The sequence below is a fragment of the Grampus griseus genome (assembly GCF_964374135.1).
Source record: "Grampus griseus genome assembly, chromosome: 8".
NCBI classification, from domain to species: Eukaryota; Metazoa; Chordata; class Mammalia; order Artiodactyla; family Delphinidae; genus Grampus; species Grampus griseus.
In genome coordinates this window covers 32,095,238-32,112,442 of record NC_139002.1, presented here as the reverse complement: position 1 = coordinate 32,112,442, position 17,205 = coordinate 32,095,238, and the positions used below count along the sequence as shown (strand labels likewise).

Genomic DNA, 17,205 nt, shown 5'->3' with positions numbered 1-17,205 from the left:
TATTAGTGTCATATTCACTTCTTAAAATGACTATAAAAAGTATTCTTCATTTTTTGTAACATTTTATGATAAAAGGTTACCAATTAGCATTTAGGCTCTAATAGAACATATTTCATTTTAATTCGTTATTCACTTATATATAATTTTTCTATATGTGCTACCCTCATTCATCCAGTCAGAAAAATGGGGAAAATATGAATAGTTGTGGAAATATGATAAAAAAAATTTTATAAATGATTACCATGAAAAAAGATGCTTTCTAATATAAACTGGAAACTAAATAAAGTAAAAATGCAAACCATCCTATCCCTGCTTGACATTTTTCAAGAGTGTTTGAATTATTAGATTTTTTTAATACAGAGTGGTTATGCCATTTTTATTGTTGTTTTTGCTACCTTGTTCATAGTTCTACAATAGGTGAATAGTAGAAAAGCCCTAGAATTTATTACTACATCATTGGGCATATGTTGCAAATCCCATTTGGGGAATACAAAATTGTTTATCTGTAATTTTTTTCTGGCGCTGAATTATCTTTAGACTAACTCTATATTGCCTGGCGTAGTTGAAAGTATTTAATGAAGCTTGTTTTTGTTTTTGTTTTATATTTGTGTATTTCTGTTTTTCTCCTACCTTTCAGCTCCTGAAGCTTATAAGAGGCACATGATAGGAGTTCAATAAAAATGAATAATCATATGTTGAAAGGGTCATGGGCTTTGGAATCAGAGATCTAGGTTTAAATCCTAGCTCCATGAGTTAGAGCAAGTTATTTAATCTCTTTGAGCTTCAGTTTCTTATTTATGATTGGAATTAATACAATATTTTTCAAGGAATTGTTACATAGAGCAAAAAAGGTAATATTAGAGATGAATATTTGAGAACGCATGTAGAAGTATTTGTCTGTCACATAGTGCTCTTCATTAAGCTTATTTTATTGATTAATAAATAAATATTTGTCAGTTGTATATTTTCTAATAATTGTCTTGCTGTATGAAATAGCAGGCTTTACATGTGGAATTTGATTCATAAAGTTCCAACCTGTCTTCTCTTATCAAACACCCATAAGAATTCTGATGTAGAAAATATAGAAGAAAATTTTTGGTTTAAAATTCTAAGAGGCAGAACATTTTCCAATACAATTTGATTATATTTTATTTTTCTGTCACCCTACAGCGGTGTAAAAAAAAAAACAAACCCTTTTTGTTTTTGTAAAGCCACATAAAAATTTATTTTAAAACACTAATCTTTTGTTTCTATATTTCACCTTTTAAAAGGGAACCAAATTATTTGTACGCTTCTGAATTTCAGAATATGTCTATCATTATGGATTTTTTGGCCTATCTATGCTTAACCTCATCTAAGTTTATGCTGTCTATTCATATTATGGTCATAGAATTTAGAAAAAAATATTTTTCCTACAAGTAGAGATATTCTCCTAACACTGTTTTTTTCTACAGAAAGAGACAAATTTATACTTTGACATTGTCAGTACTGTTTCCCCAATAGTACTCAAAAGATGTTCATAGCACCAAGTGCTCTTTGTTTACTTGCATTAATCACTTAAAATCACACACTTTTTAATTTTCTTGTTATGTATTATTTTTTGAATTTCTATTGCCAGTATTTTTCTTGTATGTTTTTATCACATTCTTAAGTTTTCCATTCTGTCACTCAGTGTCCATACAGTGGAGTCCCCTTTGTTTCCCTCCAAGTCCTCCTCCTTTCATCACTAGGTACTGCTACAACAGATACAGGTTACCTTTTAGACCTAATGCACAACGGGCATCTGAGACTTCCCTTTATTGGTCTCAGGAACTGGAGCCACAGTTTCTTGCCTCATAGCATCCCTTTTTTTGTTTTGTTTTATAACATTAGATTGCTGGATTACATCCTCAGGTAACTTTCTAGTAGGCTGCTTTGTGGACCAAGTAATTTTAATATATACACACATAAAGAAAATTAAATTATTTCCTACATTGTTTTTAATTTTCAACTTTAGAACTGTCTTTTGATAAATTAGTGAATAAGCATTTATTCATTAGCAAGCATAACTAATTGAGTACCAATTATTAAACATCATATTGGAAGAAAAAAATAATTTTGGTTAACCTATTTTATCACTAAACATTAGAAATGTCAATAATCTGATTTAACGTGACTTCATGAGGAAAATAAATTGAAATAAATTTTAGGAAGTAAAGAACTCAAAAGGAACCTTCAGATAGTTTTAAAATAATATAAGCATGTAGGCTTAAAAGTTCAGATGATCAGACTATATAACTAACTGGCAGAATAAGAAAGAAAAGGACAGAATGGGGAAAACTGCCCAAAAAAAGAGAAGAGGAAACACTACCAAGTGGTGAGAGACAAGCACTTAGGAAGAATCACTAAAATCTATAATTAAAAAAGATTCCTTACATATCCTATAGGCAGAAAAAAAAATTACCTAGAGAATCACGGAATGAATTACTTGGTGAACATGAAGTATGGGGTAGCTGCATTATCTATTCGTGAGAATGATGGAGTTTGGAGTTCCCCATGAAGCAGGAAAAATGTACCTTAGAATAAATAAGAAGGAATTATACTTTAAGCAATAAGTCATATTAATCAAACCTGCATATATAGAAGTTTGGTATAAGCTAAAAAATATAAACAGATTCAAATAAATCCAGGTATCAGTAGGTTTAAATATCCATGGGTATATTATCCATAATATATTCATAATGTATTAAAGGAAAATTAAAGGAATTTAGTATATTTAGAAGTTATCTTTGCCCATTTAAAATGTCATACAGGACAGCACTTATTCATTCAACTAACATTTACTGGGTTTCATATACTAGAGGATAAAAATAAAATGCATGATTCTTGCCCTCAATTTACTAATAGTGAAGTAATAAAGGATGACAATGCTATGCAATAAATACTATGATTGAGTCACCTACAAGGTGCTGTAGAAGTACATCTCATATACTGCAGGACAAGGAAGAACTCTTGGAAGAGTAAAGTCTTATTAGATAACCAGGAGTTAGGGTACTTGAGAGATAAAGGAGAACAATAGGTGAAAAAGCTTAATGTTATGAAATAAAAGACAAAAGTTTTATGTGATTTAGGCACAGGAAAATGTGGAAGGGTATCAGGAAAGGAAGCTATAGAGATGATAGGAGTCATTTCATAAAATAACTTTTGTGTCAATCTGAAGAAATTAAACCCTATCCTTAGGACTCTGAGAGGTTGTTGAAAGAGTTAAATCATAAAAGTATCATGATTATGTTTATATTTTATCTCATTGTAGCAGAGGGGTAGAGGATGAATTGAAAGCGCACGCTGGAGGCAAAGAAGACAGGTAGAAAGCTGTTACAGTGATCTAAGCCAGAGAAGGTATGAAGGTAGAGTATGAAGGTAGAGTCGGGATTGAGTAGGTAGGGTCAGTAGGAGTCAAAGGTCAGTTATGTGTGGTGCATGAAGAGCATTGTCAGAAATGGAATACTTATCAATTATGCAAATGTTATTGACATTATTAATATAAATCCTTCTAAATTGCAATGCATATTTCTGTAATCTTTTATACAAATTATGATAAATGCAGTTTGATCTATTCTTTATGCCTTAGAATCATTATTATGGGCATCAAATATTCTATTCTGTTATATTACTGTATTGTCCTTGAGCTATTAAGCTTTATTTAGTTTACAGTACTAGCCTCAACTGGTAAGCTTGGTGAATTTTTTTTAATTTAATTTTTATTGAAGTATAACTGTTTTACAATGTTGTATTAGTTTCTACTGTACAGCAAAGTGAATCAGCTATATGTATACATATATCTCCTCTTTTTGGATTTCCTTCCCATTTAGGTCACCACAGAGCATTTAGTAGAGTTCTCTGTGCTATACAGTAGGTTCTTATTAGTTATCTATTTTATATGTAGTATCAATACTGTATATAATCAATCCCAATCTCCCAATTCATCCCCCCCCCCCCGCTTTCCACCTTGGTATCCATACGTTTGTTCTCTACATCTGTGTCTCTATTTCTGCTTTGTAAATAAGATCATCTATACCAGTTTTCTAGATTCCACATATATGCGTTAATATACGATATTTTTTTTTCTCTTTCTGACTTACTTCACTGTGTATGACTCTCTAGGTCCATCCACAATTCTACAACTGACCCAATTTCATTCTTTTTTATGGTTGAGTAATATCCCGTTGTATATATGTACCAGATCTTCTTTAACCAGTCCTCTGTTGATGGACATTTAACTTGCTTCCATATCCTGGCTATTGTAAATAGTGCAGCAATGAACATTGGGGCACATGTGTCTTTCTTAATTATGTTTTTCTCTGGGTATATGCCCAGTAGTGGGATCACTGGGTCATATGGTAGCTCTGTTTTTAGTTTTTTAAGGAACCTCCTTACTGTTCTCCATAGTGGCTGTACCAATCTACATTCCCAACAACAGTGTAACAGGATTCCCTTTTCTCTACACCCTCTTCAGCATTTATTATTTGTAGATTTTTTTGATGATGGCCATTCTGACTGATGAGAAGTGATACCTCACTGTACTTGTGATTTGCATTTCTCTCATAATTAGTGATGTTGAGCATCTTTTCATGTGTTTGTTGGCCATCAGTATGTCTTCTTTGGAGAAATGTCTGTATAGGTCTTCCACCCATTTTTTGATTGGGTTGTTGTTTTCTGGGGGTTTTTTTTTTTTGACATTGAGCTGCATGAGCTATTTGTGTATATTGGAGATTAATACCTTGTCAGTTGCTTCATTTGCAAATATTTTCTCCCATTCTGAGGGTTGTCTTTTCATCTTGTTTATGGTTTCCTTTGCCGTGCAAAAGCTAATAAGTTTAATTAGATCCCATTTGTTTATTTTTCTTTTTATTTTCATTACTCTAGGAGGTGGGTCAAAAAAGATCTTGCTGCAATTTATGTCAAAGAGTGTTTTGCCTATGTTTTCCTCTAAGACTTTTATAGTGTCCAGCCTTACATTTAGGTCTTTAGCCCATTTTGAGTTTATTTTTGTGTATGGTGTTAGGGAGTGTTCTAATTTCATTCTTTTACATGTAGTCGTCCAGTTTTCCCAGCACCACTTATAGAAGAGAGCATCTTTTCTCCATTATATATTCTTGCCTCCTTTATCAGAGATTAGGTGACCATAGGTGCCTGGGTTTATCTCTGGGCTTTCCATCCTGTTCCCTTGATCTATATTTCTGTTTTTGTGCGAGTACCATACTGTTTTAATGACTTAGTAGTATAGTCTGAAGTCCGGGAGCCTGATTCCTCCAGCTCTGTTTTTCTTTTTCAAGATTGTTTGGGCTATTCGGGGTCTTTTGTATTTCCATACAAATTGTAAATTTTTTATTCTAATTCTTTATAAAATGCCATTGGTAATTTGATAAGGATTACAGTGAATCTGTAGATTGCTTTGGGTAGTATAGTCATTTTCACAATATTGATTCTTCCAGTCCAGGAACATGGTATATCTCTCCATCTGTTTGTGTCGTCTTTGATTTCTTTCATCAGTATCTCATAGCTTTCTGATTACAGGTCTTTTGCCTCCTAGGTAGGTTTATCCCTAGGTATTTTACTCTTTTTGTTGCAATGGTAAATAGGATAGTTTTCTTAATTTCTCTTTCTGATTTTTTTGTTATTAGTGTATAGGAATGCAAGAGATTTCTGTGTATTAATTTTGTATCCTGCAACTTTACCGAATTCATTGATTAGCTCTAGTAGTTTTCAGGCGGCATCTTTAGGATTTTCTATGCAAAGTATCATGTCATCTGCAAACAGTGACAGTTTTACTTCTTTCCAATTTGGAATCCTTTTATATCTTTTCCGTCTTTGATTGTTGTGGCTAGGACTTCCAAAACAATGTTGAATAAAAGTGGTGAGAGTGGTCATCCTTGCCTTGTTCCTGAATTTAGGGAAAATGCTTTCAGTTTTTTACCATTGAGAATGATGTTTGCTGTGGGTTTGTCATATATGGCCTTTATTATGTTGAGGCTGGTTCCCTCTATGCCCATTTTCTGGTGAGTTTTTTAATCATAAATGGGTGTTGAATTTTGTCAAAAGCTTTTTCTGCATCTATTGAGATGATCATATGGCTTTTATTTCTCTATTTGTTAATATAGTGTATCACATTGATTGATTTGCATATATTGAAGGATCCTTGCATCCCAGGGATAAATCCCACTTGATCAGGGTGTATGATCCTTTTAATGTATTGTTGGATTCTGCTTGCTAGTATTTTGTTGAGGATTTTTGCTTCTATTTTTATCAGTGATATTGGCCTGTAATTTTCTTTTTTGTGATATCTTTGTCACCTCTGGGTATCAGGGTGAAGGTGGCCTCATAGAATGAGGTTGGGGGTGGTCCTCCATCTGCAATTTTTTGTAAGAGTTTGAGAAGGATAGCTGTTAGCTCTTCTCTAAATGTTTGATAGAATTCACCTGTGAAGCCATCTGGTTCTGGACTTTTGTCTGTTGGAAGATTTTAATCACAGTTTCAATTTCATTACTTGTGATTGGTCTGTTTATAGTTTCTATTTCTTCCTGGTTCAGTCTCAGAAGGTTGTGCTTTTCTAAGAATTTGTCCATTTCTTCCACATTGTCCATTTTATTGGCATATAGATGTTTGTAGTAATCTCTCATGATCCTCTGTATTTCTGCACTGTCAGTTGTTACTTCTCCTTTTTCATTTCTAATTCTGTTGATTTGAGTCTGCTCCCTTTTTTTCTTGATGAGTTTGGCTAAAGGGTTATCAGTTTTGTTTATCATCTCAAAGAACCAGCTTTTAGTTTCATTGATCTTTGCTATTGTTTTCTTTGTTTCTATTTCATTTATTTCTGCTCTGATCTTTATGATTTCTTTCCTTCTACTAACTTTGGGTTTTGTTTGTTCTTCTTTCTCTTGTTGTTTCAAGGGTAATGTTAGGTTGTTTATTTGAGATTTTTTTTTGTTGCTTGAGGTCGGATTGTATTGCTACAAGCTTCCCTCTCAGAACTGCTTTTGCTGAGTCCCATGGCATTTGGGTCATCATCTTTTTGTTATCATTTGTTTATAGGTATTTTTTAATTTTCTCTTTGATTTCTTCAGTGATCCATTGGTTATTTAGTAGCATATTGTTTAGCCTCCATGTGTTTGTGATTTTTATAGTTTATTTTCTGTAATTGATTTCTAATCTCATTGCATTGTGGTCAGAAAAGATGCTTGATATGATTTTGATTTTCTTCAATTTACCAAGGCTTGATTTGTGACCCAAGATGTGACCTATCCTGAAGGATGATCCATGTGCACTTGAGAAGAAAGTGTATCTGCCGCTTTCGGATGGAATGTCTTATAGATATCAATTAAGTCTATCTGGTCTAATGTGTGATTTAAGGCTTGTGTTTCCTTATTAATTTTCTGTTTGGATGATCTCTCCATTGGTGTGAGTAGAGTGTTAACGTTTCCCACTATTATTGTATTACTGTCAATTGCTTTTATGGCTGTTAGCATTTGCCTTATGTATTGAAGTGCTCCTATGTGGGTGTATAAATATTTACAATTGTTATATCTTCTTCTTGGATTGATCCCTTTATTCTTTATTCTTATGTAGTGTCCTTCCTTGTCTCTTATTACAGTCTTTATTTTAAAGTCTATTTTTTTTCTTATTCTTATGTACTGTCCTTCCTTGTCTCTTATAACAGTCTTTATTTTAAAGTCTATTTTTTTTCTGATGTGAGTATTGCTACTCCAGCTTTCTTTTGATTTCCATTTGCATAGAATATCTTTTTCCTTCCCCTCACTTTCAGTCTGTATGTTTTCCTAGGTCTGAAGTGCATCTCTTATAGACAGCATATATATGGATGTTGTTTTTGTATTTATTCAGCCAGTCTGTGTCTTTTGGTTGGAGCATTTAATCCATTTACATTTAAGGTAACTCTCGATATGTATGTTCCTATTCCCATTTTCTTAATTGTTTTGGTTTTGTTTTTGTAGGTGTTTTTCTTCTCCTGTGTTTCCTGCCTAGAGAAGTTTCTTTAGCATATGTTGTAAAGCTGTTTGGTGGTTCTGAATTCTCTTAGCTTTTGCTTGTCTATAAAGCTTTTGATGTCTCTGTAGAATCTGAATGAGAACGTTACTGGGTACAGTGTTCTTGGCTGTAGGTTTTTCCTTTTCATCACTTTAAATATATCCTGCCATTGCCTTCTGGCCTGTAGAGTTTCTGCTGAAAAATCAGCTGATAACCTTATGGGGATTCCCTTGTATGTTATTTTTTTTTTCCTTTGCTGCTTTTAATTTTTTTCTTTGTATTTAATTTTTGTTAGTTTGATTAATATGTGTCTTGGTGTGTTCCTCCTAGGGTTTATCCTGTATGGGATTCTCTGGGCTTCTTGCACTTGGGTGACTATTTCCTTTCCCATGTTTGGGAAGTTTTCCACTTTAATCTCTTCAAATATTTTCTCAGACCCTTTCTCTTTCTCTTTTTCTTCTGGGACCCCTGTAATTTGAATATTGGTGGGGTTAATGTTGTCCCAGAGGTCTCTGAGACTGATCTTATTTCTTTTCATCCTTTTTTTTCTTTATTCTGTTCTGTGGCATTTATTTCCACTATTCTATATTCCAGTTCACTTATCCATTCTTCTGCCTCAGTTATTCTGCTATTGATTTCTTCTTGTGTATTTTTCATTTAAGTTATTGTGTTGTTCATCACTGTTTGTTTGTTCTTTAGTTCTTCTAGGTCCTTGTTAAACATTTCTTGTATCTTCTCGATCCATGCCTGCATTCTATTTCTGAGATCTTGAATCATCTTAACTATCATTACTCTGAATCCTTTTTCAGGTAAATTGCCTATTTCCTCTTCATTTATTTAGTCTTGTGGATTTTTACCTTGCTTCTTCATCCGAAACCTATTTCTCTGTCGTCTCATTTTATCTAATTTACTGTGTTTGTGGTCTCCTTTCCACAGGCTGCAGTGTTGTAGTTCCTCTTGTTTCTGGTGTCTGCTCCCTGGTGGGTGAAGTTGGTCCAGGGGCTTTTGTAGGTTTCCTGTTGGAAGGGACTGGTGCCTGAACTGGTGGCTGGAGCTGAGTCTTGTCCCTCTGATTGGCAGGGCCTCATCAGGTAGTGTGTTTTGTGGTGTCTGTGAGTTTAGTACAACTTTAGGCAGCCTGTCTGCTAATGGATGGGGCTGTGTTATTGTCTTGCTGGTTGTTTGGTGTGGGGTGTCCAACACTGGTGCCTGCAGGCAGTTGGGTGGAGCCAGGTCTTGCCGTTGAGATGAAGACCTCCAGGAGAGCTCACATCGTTTAATATTCCCTGGGGCCGGAAATTCTCTGGCATTCCAGCATCTTGGACTTGGTGCTCTTACCCGTGAGTCTCAGGCCTGACCCCTCGTTAGGGAACCATGACCCTGCAAGCTGTGTGGCACAGCCAGGAAAAAGAAAAGAAGACCAACAAAACCCAAGACAAATGATAAAAACAAAATGAAAGAAACAAGGAAAGAAAGATAGAAAAGAAAACCAAAAAAAGAAAACAAAAATCCAGAGAACAACCTAACAAACAAAAGAAAACAAAAACAAACAATAAAAACAAAATTAACAATAAAAACAAAACTAACAAAAACCAAGAACAGAACAAAAACAGTAAACAAGCTGAAAAAAAGAAAACATTAAACACACAAAAATGATAAAAACAAAACAAGAAAAATCACAAAACAATAAAGTAAAAATTTTAAATTTAAAAATATATTTTGAAAATTTTTAAATTAAAGCAAAAAAAGAAATAAGTAAAGAAAAAGTAAGTAACAAATAAAATATAATTAAAAAACAGAAAACAACAACAGAACAAAATGAAACAAAAAGGAAAAAGAGAGAAAAAAAATAATACTAGTAATAATATTTTCCTGAGTCCTTCACTGTCAGTGTCCTTGCCCCCCACTGACAGCAAGCCACAGTCAACCCCCACCTCCCCAGGAGGCCCTCCTGTACCTCTAGGTAGGTCTCTGGACCTGCCATGGGCACTGTGGGGGCAGCTCAGACTCTGACCTGGCCCAACTCCCACATGCACTTGCCCCCAAAGTCCACAGCTGCCAAAGTTAGACCGGTCTAAGTTGTGGGAGTACTCAGTGTCCATTCAGATATTCCACAGGTGCAGGGTTTACCAAGAAGATCACTGGGATTTAATCTGTGGCTTGTGCAGCTGCACAGAGAGATTTCCGTTCCTCTTCCTTAGTCAGACAGCCCCTGGGGCTCAGCTTTGGTTTTGGCCCCACCTCTGCATGTGGGCCACCCTCAGGTTTCTGTTCGCCATCCAGGTGAGAGAGAGGCAAAAGCAGTGGCCAGTTGGGTCCCTCAGTCTGATTGGGGCACTTATTCACTCAGGCCAGGGAGGGAGAAGGAGACCACAACTGTGGCACATGCAAAGTGCTTGTGGCAGAGACCAGCAGGAAGATGCAACAGACTGGGACATGTGTCTGGTGGGAGTCCCTCCCAGTACCCATGGAGGCAGGGATCAGCAGGTGGGGAAGGGTTTTGCAGTGGTGACCCTGCCCCTTGTGCACCACTCAACAATGGCACCTTGTTTCCAAGGCAGACCATGCTTCCTCTAGCAGCATTTCCAGCCATGGAGCCCCTCACTCCCGTCTCCTCAAGTTGTCTCTGCACAGCCAACAGCAGTCCTCTCCCCACATCCACTCTTCTAACACCACACTTTAGCACTCAGCTTCTGCCAGCATTGGCGTCTTTCTATCTCAGTCTGGGGTGCCCAGGGCTGATTCTGGATGAGGCTTTGGCATGGGCATGATGAGCAGGCCCCATGTGCACTCAAAGGAGGCTTTGGCAGTGGTGGAGCTCAGGACTCTGGAGCCTGTGCACCAAAGAGACCTTGGCTTGAGGAGCAGGTGGGCCTGCACAGACAGGTGCCCCTCCCAGTGCCCACAGAGGCAGGGGGCTGGCAGGTGGGGAAGGGAGTTGCAGTGGCGGCCCCGCCCCTTGCATGCCACTCAACAATGGCGACTTGTTTCTATAGTGCTCCAGGATTCTTCAGAAAACTTTCCAGGTTGTGAAGCTCCTTACTCCGGTCCCTTCAGGCTGTCTCTTCACAGCCAGCAGCTGTCCCCTCCCTGGGTCCACTCTCCAAACCCCACTTTCCAGCACCCAGCCTCCCTCCACACCTGGAGACACACAACTCAGGCTGGGGTGTGCAGAGCAGCAGCATGGGCCATACACACAGTTCTTACTTTGTCCTGCCTTCCACAGACCAGTTGCTGCATTTCCCTTCAAACCCCTGAAGGTCCCTTTCTGCCCCAGCTGATTTCCCTGCCGTGAATGGGCTTTTGTGAGTGCGGGAACCTCTCCTCACCTTCAGTTCCCTGCCAGGGGTGATGCTTCCTTCCTGTTTCCTTTTTTTTCTTTCTTTCTTTCATCTGTCCTGGTTGTGTGGGGATTTATCTTGTCCTTTTAGGTGTCCAGGGGCTTCCACTAGTGTTCAGCAGATGCTCTGTGAGAATTGATCCATTTGTAGATGTATTCTTAATGTACTTGTGAGGAGAGGCAAATTCTGAATCCTCCTATTCTGCCATCTGACTCCTCCCCACCAAATTTATTCCTTTTTGATTTTAGTCTTTCTCTTTCTAGAAGTTCCCTCACCTTTCTTCTTTTATATTTCTAATACATTATTACCTAAGTAAACAAAGGATTTTGTTGGAACTGAATCCAATAAGAATTCATGTGAATAAGGACCTAAGAGACTCTTATGATTAAAATTTATGGGCTTCAGTTAATTGATATTGACATGTTTATTTTGGCTGACACCTCAGCTTTTAGAGAAATGAGGTGCTATTATATTTTGCCTTTGTAGTATGTACATTACTAATTCTCTGTGTTAAATCAGAATATGGATCTTTGTTGTTTGGGTATTTTCCATTCCAATAGTCTGTTAAGGGTCATTTTTAATTTTTTATTTGTTTTCTTTTCCAGCAAAGTGACAGACAATAAGTTGGAAATATGATATTCAACATAGATTGGGGGATTTCAAATAAGTTTAAGTCTTGGCAAGTACAGGATTAATAACCACTGGGACATATGTGTTTCTTTGCCAAGCAGTGAAAACTGACAGTATATTCTTCAGTTGTTTTATTTCTTATAGGATGTTGACATTATCGTTTGTTTAAAATGTTATTCTTTATTTTTAAAAACTATATTTCTCCAATTGCATTTTTTAATTTAAAAGAATAATATTTTATCCTATTTTAAATGTCTTTAGTTTCTATCTAAAATAGTGCTGAGTTTTAAACTTAAATGTGATCATGTCTCTAGAAAGTTATATTTACATAAGTCTGAATTATGGTTCCAAACAGGAAAAAGAAATACATCACAAATGGCTGGTCTCCAGTTCTAGTGGTGTCCCTTGTGACCTCAGTTACTCTTTCTTCTTTTTATTAACATCTTTATTGGAGTATAATTGCTTTACAATGATGTGTTAGTTTCTGCTTTATAACAAAGTGAATCAGCTATGCATATACATATATCTCCATATCCCCTCCCTCTTGCATTTCCCTCCCTCCCTCCCTATCCCACCCTTCTAGGTGGTCAGAAAGCACCGAGCTGATCCTCCTGTACTATGCAGCTGCTTCCCACTAGCTATCTATTTTACATTTGGTAGTGTATATATGTCCATACCAATCTCTCACTTCGTCCCAGTTTACCCTTCCCCCTACCCGTGTCCTCAAGTCCATTCTCTACGTCTGCGTCTTTACTCCTGTCCTGCCCCTAGCTTCTTGAGAACCTTTTTTTTTAGATTCCATATATATGTGTTAGCATACGGTATTTTTCTCTTTCTGACTTACTTCACTCTGTATGACAGACTATAGGTCCATCCATCTCACTACAAAAAACTCAATTTCGTTTCTTTTAATGGCTGAGTAATATTCCATTGTATATATGTGCCACCTCTTCTTTATTCATTCATCTGTTGATGGACACATAGGTTGCTTCCATGTCCTAGCTATTGTAAATAGAATTACAATGAACATTATGGTACATGACTGTTTCTGAATTATGGGTTTCTCTGCCTATATGCACAGTAGTGGGATTGCTGGGTCATATGGTACTTCTATTTTTAGTTTTCTAAGGAACCTCCATACTGTTCTCCATAGTGCCTGTATCAATTTACATTCCCACCAACAGTGCAAGAGGGTTCCCTTTTCTCCACACCCTCTCCAGCATTTATTGTTTGTAGATTTTTTGATGTTGGCCATTCTGACTGGTGAGAGGTGATACCTCACTGTACTTTTCTTTGCATTTTTCTCATAATTAGTGATGTTTAGCATCTTTTCATGTGTTTGTTGGCCATCTGTATGTCTTCTTTGGAGAAATGGCTATTTAGGTCTTCTGCCCATTTTTGGATTGGGTTGCTTGTTTTATTGATATTGCGCTGCATGAGCTGCTTGTAAATTTTGGAGATTAATCCGTTGTCAGTTTCTTCATTTGCAAATATTTTCTCCCATTCTGAGGGTTGTCTTCTCATCTTGTTTATGGTTTCCTTTGCTGTGCAAAAGCTTTTAAGTTTCATTAGATCCCATTCGTTTATTTTCATTTTTGTTTCCATTTTTCTAGGAGGTGGGTCAAAAAGAATCTTGCTGTGATTTATGTCATAGAGTGTTCTGCCTATGTTTTCCTCTAAGAGTTTTATACTGTGTGGCCTTACATTTTGGTCTTTAATCCATTTTGAGTTTATTTTTGTGTATGGTGTTAGGGAGTGTTCTAATTTCACTCTTTTATAGGTAGCTGTCCAATTTTCCCAGCCCCACTTATTGAAGAGGCTGTCTTTTTTCCATTTTATATTCTTGCCTCCTTTATGAAAAATAAGGTGGCCATATGTGCATGGGCTTATCTCTCGGCTTTCTAACCTGTTCCATTGATATATTTCTGTTTTTGTGCCAGTACCATACTGTCTTGATTACTGTAGCTTTCTAGTATAGTCTGAAGTCAGGGAGCTTGATTTCCTCCAGCTCCATTTATCTTTCTCAAGATTGCTTTGGTTATTCAGGGTCTTTCGAGTTTCCATACAAATTGTGAAATGTTTTGTTCTAGTTCTGTAAAAAATGTCATTTGTAATTTAATAGGGATTGCATTGAATCTGTAGATTGCTTTGGGTAGTATAGTCATTTTCACAATATTGATTCTTCCAATCCAAGGATGTCGTATATCTCTCCATCTGTTTGTATCATCTTTAATTTCTTTCATGAGTGTCTTATAGTTTTCTGCATAGAGGTCTTTCACCTCCTTAGGTAGGTTTATTCCTAGGTATTTTATTGTTTTTGTTGCAATGGTAAATGGGAGTGTTTCCTTAATTTTGCTTTCAGATTTTTCATCATTAGTGTATAGGAATGCAAGAGATTTATGTGCATTAATTTTGTATCCTGCTACTTTACCAAATTCATTGATTATCTCTAGTAGTTTTCTGGTAGCATCTTTAGGATTCTCTATATATAGTATCATGTCATCTGCAAACAGTGACAGCTTTACTTCTTCTTTTCTGATTTGGATTCCTTTTATTTCTTTTTCTTCTCTGATTGCTGTGGCTAAAACTTCCAAAACTTTGTTTAATAATAGTGGTGAGAGTGGACAACTTTGTCTTGTTCCTGATGTTAGAGGAAATGGTTGAAGTTTTTCACCATTAAGAACTATATTGGCTGTGGGTTTGTCATATATGGCCTTTATTATATTGAGGTAACTTCCCTCTATGCCTAATTTCTGGTGGGTTTCTATCATAAATGGGTGTTGAATATTGTTGAAAGCTTTTTCTGCATCTATTCAGATGACCATATGGTTTTTCTCCTTCAGTTTGTTAATATGTTTTATTACACTGATTGATTTGCCTATATTGAAGAATCCTTGCATTCCTGGGATAAACCCCACTTGATCATGGTGTATCATACTTTAAATGTGCTGTTGGATTCCGTTTGCTAGTATTTTATTGAGGATTTTTGCATCTATGTTCATCAGGCATACTGGCCTGTAGTCTTCTTTCTTTGTGACATCTTTGTCTGGTTTTGGTATCAGGGTGATGGTGGCCTCATAGAATGAGTTTGGGAGTGTTCCTCCCTCTGCTATATTTTGGAAAAGTTTCAAAACGATCGATGTTAACTCTTCTCTAAATGTTTGATCGAATTCGCCTGTGAAGCCATCTGGTCCTGCAGTTTTGTTTGTTAGAAGAATTTTAATCACAGTTTCAACTTCAGTGCTTGTGATTGGTCTGTTTATAGTTTCTATTTCTTCCTGGTTCAGTCTCAGAAGGTTGTGCTTTTCTACGAATTTGTCCATTTCTTCCACGTTGTCCATTTTATTGGCATGTAGTTGCTTGTAGTAATCTCCCATGATCCTTTGTATTTCTGCACTGTCAGTTGTTCTTTTTCATTTCTAGTTCTGTTGATTTGAGTCTGCTCCCTTTTTTTCTTGATGAGTCTGGCTAATGGTTTATCAATTTTGTTTATCTTCTCAAAGAACCAGCTTTTAGTTTTATTGATCTTTGCTCTTGTTTCCTTCTTTTCTTTTTCATTTATTTCTGATCTGATCTTTATGATTTCTTTTCTTCTGCTAACTTTGGGGGTTTTTGTTATTCTTCTTTCTCTAATTGCTTTAGGTGCAAGATTAGGTTATTTGAGATGTTTCTGATTTCTTCAGGTAGGATTGTATTGCTCTAAACTTCCATCTTAGAACTGCTTTTGCTGCATCCCATGGGTTTTTGGGTTGTCATGTTTTCATTGTCATTTGTTTCTAGGTATTTTTTGATCACCCCTTTGGTTTCTTCAGTGATCTCTTGGTTACTTAATAGTGTATTGTTTAGCCTCCATGTGTTTGTATTTTTTACAGATTTTTTCCTGTAACTGATATCTAGTCTCATAGTGTGGTGGTCAGAAAAGACACTTGATATGATTTCAATTTTCTTAAATTTACCAAGGCTTGATTTGTGACCCAGGATATGATCTGACCTGGAGAATGTTCCATAGGCACTTGAGAAGAAAGTGTATTCTGTTGTTTTGGGATGGTATGTCCTATAAATATCAATTACATCCATCTTGTTTAATGTATCATTTAAAGTTTGTGTTTCCTTATTTATTTTCATTTTGGATGATCTGTCCATTGGTGAAAGTGCAGTGTTAAAGTCCCCTACTATGATTGTGTTACTGTCAATTTCCCCTTTTATGGGTGTTAGCATTTGCCTTATGTATTGAGGTGCTCCTATGTTGAGTGCATAAATATTTACACTTGTTATATCTTCTTCTTTGATTGATCCCTTGATCATTATGTAGTGTCCTTCTTTGTCTCTTGTAATAGTCTTTATTTTAAAGTCTATTTTTGTCTGATATCAGAATTGCTACTCCAGCTTTCTTTTGATTTCCATTTGCATGTAATATCTTTTTCCATCCCCTCACTTTCAGTCTGTATGTGTCCCTAGCTCTGAAGTGGGACTCTTGTAGACAGCATATATAAGGGTCTTGTCTTTGTACCCATTCAGCCAGTCTATGTCTTTTTGCTGGAGTATTTAATCCATTTACATTTAAGGTAATTATCAATATGTATGTTCCTATTACTATTTTATTAATTTATGGGGGTTTTGTTATTGTAGGTATTTTCCTACTCCTGAGTTTCCTGCCTAGAGAAGTTCCTTTAGAATTTGTGGTAAAGCTGGTTTTGTGGTGCTGAATTCTCATAGCTTGCTTGTCTGTATAGGTTTTGATTTCTCCATCGAATCTGAAAGACATCCTTGCCAGGTAGAGTAATCTTGATTGTAGGTTTTTCCTTTTCATCCCTTTAAATATGTCCTGCCACTCCTTTCTGGCTTGCAGAGTTTCTGCTGAAATATCAGCTGTTAGCCTGATGGGGATTCCCTTGTATGTTATTTGTTGTTTGTCCCTTGCTGCTTTTAATACTTTTTCTTTGTATTTAATTTTTGATGTTTTGATTAATATGTGTCTTGGCATGTTTCTTCTTGGATTTATCCTCTATGGGACTCTCTGGGATTCCTGGACTTGATTGACTATTTCTTCTCCCTTATTAGTGGAGTTTTCAACTATAATCTTTTCAAATATTTCTCAGTCCCTTTCTTTTTGTCTTCTTCTTCTGGGAACCCTATAATTTGAATGTTGCTGCATTTAATGTTGTCCCAGAGGTCTCTGAGACTGTCCTCAATTCTTTTCATTCTTTTATCT

General features: G+C 36.1%; 1 protein-coding gene across 1 annotated transcript in view; it reads left to right on the top strand.

The window, feature by feature from the left end:
* The window catches only part of CEP126 (centrosomal protein 126), a gene marked incomplete at both ends in the record, with an annotated part of 103,866 nt that overhangs the window by 6,846 nt on the left and 79,815 nt on the right, over positions 1-17,205 (top strand). The window lies entirely within an intron of this gene.